General features: G+C 43.1%; 1 long non-coding RNA gene across 1 annotated transcript; it reads left to right on the top strand.

The window, feature by feature from the left end:
- Positions 1-7774: 7774 nt before the first annotated feature.
- On the top strand, positions 7775-10196 carry LOC132621208 (uncharacterized). Its single transcript, XR_009575454.1, has 3 exons — positions 7775-7961; positions 8739-8789; positions 9824-10196. It is a non-coding gene; the product is annotated as an uncharacterized LOC132621208 (long non-coding RNA).
- Positions 10197-10437: the final 241 nt, after the last annotated feature.

Genomic DNA, 10437 nt, shown 5'->3' with positions numbered 1-10437 from the left:
CTTCATAGGTGATATCTTCAGAAATACCCAATCACCGACCTGGAACTCTAAATGTCGACGTCGATTATCTGCATATGATTTCTGTCGACTCTGAGCTACTAGCAACCGTTCCCGAATGAGTTTCACCTTGTCAACTGCTTGCTGGATCATATCTGGGCCGATTAATTCAGTTTCGCCAACATCGAACCAGCCGATCGGTGACTTGCATTTCCTGCCATACAGAGCCTCGTACGGTGCCATCTGGATGCTAGAATGGTAGTTGTTGTTATAAGCAAACTCAATCAGTGGCAGATGATCATCCCAGCTACCTCTGAAATCAATAACACAGGCCCGCAACATATCTTCTAGCGTCTGTATAGTGTGCTCGGCCTGCCCGTCAGACTGAGGATGGAACGCTGTGCTAAGACCTACCTGGGTCCCCAATCCTTCCTGAAATGATCTCCAGAAATTAGCTGTAAACTGGGCAGCTCTGTAGGTGATAATAGATACAGGAACTCCGTGAAGTCTCACTATCTCTTTAATATATAGCCTGCATAATCCTCAGCTGAATAAGTAGTTATGACCGGAAGAAAATGGGCTAATTTTGTCAGCCTATCAACAATAACCCATATGGAGTCATACTTCCGTGGAGTATGAGGTAAACCTGTAATGAAATCCATATTGATTATTTCCCACTTCCACGTCAGAATTTCCATTTCCTGTAATAGTCCACCCGACTTTTGATGTTCAATCTTAACCTGCTGACAATTCGGGCATTGGGCAACGAACTCTGCGATGTCCCTTTTCATGTCATCCCACCAGTACAGGCATCTGAGGTCATGGTACATCTTCGTCGATCCCGGATGAACAGAATAACGGGCATAATGTGCTTCGCCCATAACCTGCTGCCGTAGCCCTGCAACATCAGGTACACACAACCTGCCTCTATGTAATAATATTCCATCTGGTGTAAACTCGAACAGAGTTTTTTCCTTTCCAAGGGCTCTGTCTCTGTACTGTGCTAGAACAGGGTCTTCATATTGGTGTCGCTTTATTTCTTCCCTAATAGATGATTCAGCAACCCCTCGGACAGAGATCCCCATACCTCCAGAATCAGCCAGACGAACTCCAAGATTAGTTAGCTTGTGAATATCACGTACTATTTCTTTCCTTTCTGGTTGCCAATCTGCCAAGCTGCCCATAGACTTGCGGCTAAGTGCATCTGCTACAACATTGGCTTTTCCCGGATGATATAGAATGTCAACATCATAGTCTTTCAGCAGCTCCAGCCACATCCTCTGCCGTAAACTCAGGTCCTTCTGCTTAAAGATATACTGGAGGCTCTTGTGATCCGTATAAATATCAACATGGACGCCATATAGATAGTGTCTCCATATCTTCAAAGCATGGATTACCGCTGCTAGCTCCAGATCATGGGTAGGATAATTTCTTTCATGCTTTTTGAGCTGCCGGGAAGCATAGGCTATAACTCTGCCGTGCTGCATTAATGCACAACCTAACCCAACGCCGGAAGCTTCACAATAAATAACATACCCATCTGGTCCCTCCGGAAGAGTCAGAACTGGACCTGTAGTCAACTTCTCTTTCAGCAACTGGAAGCTTCGTTCACAAGCATCAGTCCACTGGAACTTAGCTCCCTTCTGAGTTATCCTCGTTAACGGCGCTGAAATCGAAGCAAACTTTTCCACAAATCTTCTGTAATAGCCTGCTAATCCCAGAAAACTACGTACCTCAGTGGGCGTCGTAGGTCTAGGCCAATTCTTTACGGCCTCAATCTTCTGTGTGTCCACCCGGATGCCATCAGCTGCAATAATATGTCCCAAGAATGACACTGAAGCCAGCCAGAATTCCCATTTAGAGAATTTGGCATATAATTTCTGATGTCGAAGTACCCCAAGTACCGCCCTCAGATGATCTGCGTGTTCCTCCTCTGACCGTGAGTAAACCAGAATATCGTCAATAAATACAATCACGAACATATCCAAGAACGGCCTGAATACTCGATTCATCAGATCCATGAATACCGCTGGAGCATTAGTCAGCCCAAAAGACATCACTCTGAATTCATAATGCCCATATCGAGTTCGGAATGCTGTCTTTGGAATATCAGCCTCTCTTACCCGCACCTGGTGGTAGCCTGACCACAGGTCTATCTTCGAAAAATACTTAGCGCCCTGCAACTAATCAAACAAATCATCAATCCTGGGGAGGGGGTATTTATTCTTTATGGTTACCTTATTTAGCTGTCTATAATCGATGCACATCCGCAGTGACTCATCTTTCTTTCTTACAAATAATACCGGGGCTCCCCAAGGCGAGGTGCTAGGTCTGATGAAGCCTTTTTCTAATAAGTCCCTCAGTTGCTCTTTCAATTCTTTTAATTCTGCAGGTGCCATTCTGTACGGGGGAATAGATATAGGCTGAGTATCTGGCAGCACATCGATAGTGAACTCTATCTCCCGCTCCAGAGGAAGACCTGGAAGCTCATCTGGGAATACATTTGGAAATTCATTAACCACCGAAACTGACTGAAGAGTCGGTGCTTCTACTTTCAAGTCTTGTACCCGAACCAGATGATAAATATACCCCTTTCTGATCATTTTTCTCGCCTTAAGGTATGAAATAAACTTACCTTTCGGCGATGCTGTATTACCTGCCCACTCTATAACTGGTTCCCCAGGAAATTGGAAGCGAACTACCTTTTTCTGACAATCAACATTAGCATAACAGGAAGCTAGCCAATCCATGCCCATAATAACATCAAATTCAATCATATCTAACTCTACCAGATCTGCCTTAGTGCAACGGCCACATATAATTACCGAGCAATCTCTATATACTTGCCTCGCTACGACAAACTCCCCTACCGGTGTAGCTACCTCGAACGGTTCTATCGGTTCAGATGTTATCCCAATTTTACTAGTGACCAGGGGAGAAATATATGATAAAGTAGAACCTGGGTCTATCAATGCATATACAGATCGGGAGAAAACCAATAATGTACTTGTAACTACATTTGGCGAAGCCTCCTGATCCTGGCGGCTGGCGAAAGCATATATGCGGTTCGAAGGACCGCTAGAACTGGAAGCTCCACCACGACCTCTACCGCGGCCTGCTGGTGTCGGTGTACCCTGCCCCGTGGGGCGCATAGCTACGGACGAAGATGAAGAACCAGCAGCTGACCCAGTAGGCTGGGCCGTACCACCTAGACTGCCTCTGTATGGACACTCTCTCACAGTATGGCCTTGACGACCGCAAGAAAAACAGGCACCTGTAGCACGATAGCACTCTCCAGGGTGGTGCCTTCCACAATAAGAACACTGAGGCCTGGGTGGCCTCGTTTGACTGGAACTCTTGTCCATCCGCGAACCCGAAGCCCTGGAGCTCTGGCCTGCTCCTGAATACCCTGGGCTATCAAGTCTCCTGCCTGGGAACTGTGGAGGTGTGCTCCGTGCTGGCTGGGAAGGATGTCTGCTACCCTGCTGCTGAGACGGCCTACTCCGAAACTCCCTAGAATACCCAGCCGATCTGGCCCTCTTGGGCTGGCTCCGGTCCTGATCTCTGTCGGGCTGACGCCTCTTATGTCGGTCCTCCATACCCTGGGCGTACGCCTATATACAGGCAATATCCATCCCGGGCTGAGCAGCCATCACCAGACAACTATCAACCAAATAACGGTCCAGCCCCATTATATACCGGTGCATCCTGTCAGTCATATCAGCTATTATAGCGGGTGCATATCTGGCCAATGAGTCAAACTCTAGGCTATACTCTCGAACGCTCCTGCCCCTCTGTCTCAGCAGTAAAAATCTGTCAGCCCTAGCACGCCGCAGCTCCGGAGGCAGAAAGTGGACAAGAAAGGCCTTAGTAAACTCGTCCCACACTGTTGGGGGAGCGCCGTCACCTCTGGACAACTCCCAGGACTCATACCAATTAGCAGCTACATCGTGCAACCGATATGAAGCCAACTCAACAGACTCGGTCGCAGAAGCCTTAATCAACCGTAACGTACGCTGCATCTGTCTGATAAACTCCTGGAGATCCTCCTCGGGCTTTGTCCCGAAGAACTCTGGAGGGTTACAAGTCAAGAACTCACGGGCCCTCGAACTATCATGTCTGTCTGCACGATCACCTCCAAATCCGTGCCTATGAACCCGCCCTGCCACCAATCTGGTCAGCAACTGGACCACATCTCTCATGGCCCTATCCTCTGCCCCTGGCTGTGGAACTGGAGGCTCGGGTACTGGAACCCCGGGAGCTGGCGGTGGAGCCGCCCCCTGATCTGCAACTGCTGCTGCTCCAATCCCCTCCAGTGGTGACGGTGTGGCAGAACTGGCCGACCGGGGCGTAACCTCGGGCAAGCTGAGCACGGGCCCTAGTAACTCTCTGGGCCTGGCTAGTCTCTCCCGCTGCTGCTGACTTGCCCTTCTGGGCAGCTGTCGCCTTTTTCGGAGGCATGGCTGAAAACATAACAATTGGTTAGGAAGGAGTCATCCTGATAATACAGCTCTATCGCACGATCTAAGATAAGAAGGAAGGGTAGCATCCTAAATGTCATGTAGCCTCCTATTTATAGATGTGGTGCACAACACATCGATAAACAAGACTCTACTAGACACGGTCTGTTGACACTCTGAGGACGAACCGCTCTGATACCACTTTTGTCACGACCCAACCACGTAGGCTGCGACTAGTGTCCGAGCTAGACACCCGTACGTACCCAATAACCCAAACCAGAATATAAACAAAGTATACAGATATCGAAGTTGAATGGCGTTGTTAACTATCGCAGATAAACAGATATAGCGCGTGGAATCCGATAAGGCTGTCACAGAATATATCAACCCAAAACATATACACAACCCACATGTATGTCTACAGACCTCTACGAATAACAACAGAATCATAAGCCGGGACAGGGCCCCGTCATACCCCTGAATAACATATACATGTACAATAGAAAAGTTTGTACCAAATTATAGGCTCCGGACAAGGGAGCACTCCAAGACAGCTGATTAGACGTCCTAAGCGGGCAGATCAGCAAAACGAGCGTCTATACCTGTGGGCATGAAACGCAGCCCCCGCAGAAAGGGGGTCAGTACAAAATATGTATTGAATATGTAAAGCATGGAGTTCAGTAAACAGAATCATAACCGGAACAGAAAGTACAGAAAATGAGTGCAATGTCCAGAATATGAAAATGCATATTTACAAAACATAAATAATGTATGCAAAAACATATGCCATATCCGGCCCTATTATGGGACTCGGTGAACAGAACGTGGTCGCCACCTCGTCACTGGCGCCATAACACATCATACTCCAGAGTGGGGATAGCTCCGTAATATATCATAACATATCAGATGGCCATATCACATCATATCATCATATATCAGAATATATGTACATGGCACATCATACTCCAGAACCCATGTACATGTCATACCTGCCCCCTCACATCGAGGCAGGGCAAACAATGCAGTGGATTACGCGTGATAACATATCCTGGCCCGGGCTCAGTGAAGGAAGTATTGAGGCATCCACGAGTAGAGTAGTGAGAAACTAAATGTAATATGAAATATAAATTGTTTACGATGACTCGAAAGAACAATCCAAACGATAGCTCATTTAGAAGGAAATCGGACGATAGTCATAGTATATACCTTTCGGATGTCACGGTGGATTGTGTCAAAACAAAACTTATGGGTTCGTTTGTACATATCAGAACATGTCATAGGACTCACTGGAATAGGTGAAACACTTTCTTTTAATGGTTGGAACGATAGTCAAAAGTTTCCCTCAGATATCGCTCGAAAATAAGTCAAATAGGGAATATGAAAAGGTCTCGGGAATTGTGGGCCCACCTCGGGTCAAGTTGAGGTGGCGTACGTGAATTTTGGACATTGGGCCTTATGGAGTCGTCTACGAACATTTCAAGGTAATCCGATTCCATTTGTAAAAGTTACGGACGTTTTATAGCATAAGACTCTTTTAGAAGTAAAAAGTGTTTAAGCTATTTTTCATCAAAGCATAAAGTTCATAATTCAATTACATTGAAATGAATAAGGGTCATAACTATGCTCAGATTTCTAAGAATGGAGTTCTCCCCAAGACTCGTATCATAGCCTATCATGACTAGGACATGCCAAAAGAAAGAAGGGTAGGCTTTACATACCTCGTTCACTCCTTAAGCTACTCCAAACTCAAGTTCCGGATTTTCCAAGATCTACAATATGTCCATAGATACCAACATTAGCTATAGGCACTTAGGAGTTTAATCTTAAGTTAACATTTGTCTACAGAAATTTGGGCAGCATCTCCCCTATAAATTCAACATCCCCGAGATTTTAACTCGGCCAAAACATCAACAACAATACCAACAACCATACTAATAACATCACAATCAATTTGGAACGCATTATAACGTTAGTACCCTTCTTCTCCACATAGTTCATCAACATTCAGTTCAACTACGTATATTCATGCCAATACCAACACTCGCATATCCATTACTAATCCGAGATCATTCAAACACAATTCAAGAGCATTTCGAACTATCTACACAATATTCGAATAATTCTACCAACCTACCATACTCCACCCGAAACCTCCAATTTCCAACAAGGATAATCACAACACATTTTTATCTTCCACATTCATGAGCTACGCTAACAATTCACACGTTAACAATGTTATTCCCGCAAAAACAAGAGACGATATTAGAATTGCATTGGCCTCCAAATCAGCCCGTAACAATTCCAACATCCATTTAAATCATCAAACTGTCATTTCCATCATAGAATACATATCAACAACAACCAAATTGCTAGATGAAATAATTGGTTCATTGCTTCTACACACACACATGCACACGGCCACCACACATACACCCCTATTTTCACGATTTTCATTCTTTTCTACATACTACAACACACACGAACCATTTATAACATATAAAAGAGGATTAAATCTTACCCTTTTTCTCAACTTCCCAACTTAGCTAAGGTTGTGATTTTGCGACAAAGAGCGGTTTTCTTGCTTCACCAATTATACCACGTTGAAGAGGGCCTTTGAATTAGTAGGAATATTAGAAGAATCAATTTTTTTTATCAAGATTTGTGATCTTCTTTTTCTCCCTCTCTTGGCCGAAAATGGGGTGGTCTTTTGTTTTCTTCAAGCTTCTTGATTTTTCTATGAGTTGAAGATGACTTATGTTATATCCCGTATTTCGTACGTTCGGATATCCCAAAGTAGTAGTGACGAAGTAAAGGGAATGACCATTTTCAAAAATTTATTATAATGTATAAGTTGTTGTGAATATTATTTACGAACATTGGTAGTATGGAAATAGTGAGGAAGACTAAGGGTAAAAAAGAAAATTCGCGAAAAGGGTTCATGGAAAATATTGCGAAGGACTAAGGGCAAAATGGGAATTTCACAAAAAATATCAAGAATGTTCTTGAAGGGCCCTTGGCCGTGTGGCATGCCCCTATATGTCCACATTTTTATTAATTAATAAGGGCAAATGGTAAATTATAACAACATAAGGGGCAAAGCTTGCCAAAGAAGACATTAGTCTTCTTTGTTAAAATTTCAAGAAAACTCTAGAAAAAGAAAATGACAAATAAGTCATCTTTGCCACCAAATTAAGAAGAATCTAGAGATGGATAGGTGGCCACATAAGATTGGAGGAGACTATATATATATATATAAAAGGAGAGGACTAATTCATCAATTTGGAGAGTTGAAGAAACAAAGAAAAAAAGAGGACACTTTGGAAGAAAAACAAAGGGCCAATTTCGGCCAAGCTTGGAGGAAACAAGAACCTTGGAAAAATTTCTCAAAAATTACTCTCTACTAATTGGAAGGTCCCTAGCAAGGAGAAGAGGTCATTGGAACAAGTAGAACATTTATTGGTGCAAGATCAACATTCTAGCCAAGTGGGAAATTGAAGAAAAAGGGTAAGAACTTAATCTTCTTTTATATTTTATGTATGGTTGTATATGTTGTGGTGTGTGGGAGTGAATGGAACTCATGAAGATTATGAAAATATGGATGTTGAATAGTTGTTCGTGTATATGTAGTTGTGGCCGTGTGGTCATAGTGTGATTTGGAAGAGAATGGATTAATTCTATGTAGTATGTTAGTTGTTGTTGCAATGTATGGAAAAGGATGGAAATTCATGAAAATAGGGGTGTAGTTGTTGTGGCCGAGAATGTTATTGTGTAGTAAGCTATGATGAATTGATTTCATGTAATATTCTAGTCGATGTCGTTGCGGATTCTATGATATTATATGAAGGTTTAAAGGGTTGGAACGAAATGGAAATTGGTTGTAGACTGGTGGAGAAGTTAATGTAATATTAGTATACTTCTTTATGTTTGTATGAATATGATGTTAGCAATGCATGGTTTTAATGTGGGTTATGAATCTAGAATAAAAATGTGTGGTTACACTTTTGTTGAAGTTTTCGGGTAGCATTAAATCATTGTGAATATTCTGAATGTTGTCGGACTATGTAGGAAGAGCGCTTAATGTTAGAAAGTATTCTTGAATTGATTATTGACGTTATAGCTTGGTTGTTGGTTGGGTTGCTGTTGAATTGGGCCGAGCCATATTCTCGGGGGTGGCATATTACAGGGGAAATGCTGCCGAAATTTCGGCAGACAAAGTGTTACTTTAAAGAATCAACTTCTAAAGGCTCTAATCAAGTTTTGGTAAACATGACCAATTTGTAGATTTTGGCGGATTTGGAACGTGAATTTGGAGTCGCATAAGAAGCAGAAAAGGTATGTAAGGCTTCACCATTCTTTCTATGGCATGTCTTAGACGGAATATGTTGGATATGAGCCTCGGGAATAACTCTACCCTCCGGAATCCACGCCTAAAGTTTTCTCTTTTTCAATCAGTAGAATTGAGCTAAAAAGTGTGCAAAATGGTGGAAGAATTTCCTAAACCTCCAGAACTCGCATAAATAGGACCCGACTACCCTAAAACCCTCACAAGTAACGCCATGACATGTAACATATGTAAATTTGGTACGCCGCCTCATTTGACCCGAGGTGGGCCCATGGTCCCTGGATTTTCCTTATTGTTCCGTTTGATCTAGAATCCAAAGAAAACTTTTGACCCTATTTGATGTTTTCCTCATAATGACACTTTTCATTGGTAGTCTCGCCTCATAATACTCGTTCCTTCAAGGTGAGACAAAGCGACTATGGTTGTTCCATAATGTAATCGGAGGCTACCGACCTTCCGTCACTCCGATGGACACATGACTTTCTTTGAGCTCTCATGCATGCCAATGGTATGACATATGTATATGAATGTGAATATGTATATGTATATGTATACGGGGAAAAGGGAAAGGTCCACTGTTATATCACCACCTGATTCAGCTGGATTTCGTCCCGGACGCGGGATGCCCGGACGCGGGATATGGGAGAGCCGGATACGGCGTCTGTATATGTGATATATATATTTATATATAATATGTTGGGACACTGTTGGAGAGGGGTGGGAGAGCCGATGTACTCGGCGTCTGTAAATGTGAATAAAGGATACCGTTTTCTGAAATGTTCTGTTTTATGTACATGTAAGTAAGAAGTACTGTTTTTCTGAAAACGGGACTAAGCATGCATGGCAACTGCCTGAAAGGCATTCATATGTACAGGTTACTTCTGTCCAAGATAATCTCCATATGTCTATTCCGTTATTAATCATACTGTATATTCCTTTATTATGTCACTATTCATGCCTTACATACTTAGTACATTACTCGTACTGACCCCTCTTCTTCGGGGGCTGCGTTCATGCCGCGCAGGTACACCAGATGAGCCACAACTATCATAGAAGATGTTCCAGCGGAGTTGGCAGGCTCCACTTGTTCTGGAGTGCTGCCGAGTCAGAGTGTCTGAGCCATGATGTTTGTTTGATGTTAGAGACTTTGCAGACAGAGTCGTGGGTATAGAGTGTCGATAATATGTTGTATCATAAAGTCCATGTGATTGCAGATTCTGTTTGACTTGAGTACGATGGAAAAAAAAAATTCTCTTGAAAGTTTTACTATGTTTTCCATTTTTATTGATATAAGAGTCTAAGAAAGTTTAGTATGTAACAAGAGTCAGCGGGTTCGCTCGGCTCCAGATATGGGGTCGGGTGCCCATCACACCCTAGTAAGGTCGGGGTGTGACAACTTAGTCATCTTTTAATTCCATAAATTAAACCCCCACATGGGCTTTGGCCCATTAAGGGGCCGGCCACCCTTGGCCCTTGGTCTAAGCCCACAATTTTTTTTCTTTTCTCTTCCTTTTTTTTTTCAAGCCCAATTAGTTCATGACTAATTTTTTTTTGTAGTTCGTGACACTATTTTTCAAGTTTCAAATTTTGCCCTTAGCCTTCCTCAACATTTCCACATCAAAATTTTTATAACCAACT

This window comes from Lycium barbarum, chromosome 12 (genome assembly GCF_019175385.1).
Source record: "Lycium barbarum isolate Lr01 chromosome 12, ASM1917538v2, whole genome shotgun sequence".
NCBI classification, from domain to species: domain Eukaryota; kingdom Viridiplantae; phylum Streptophyta; class Magnoliopsida; order Solanales; family Solanaceae; genus Lycium; species Lycium barbarum.
This window is presented reverse-complemented; position numbering and strand designations above follow the sequence as displayed.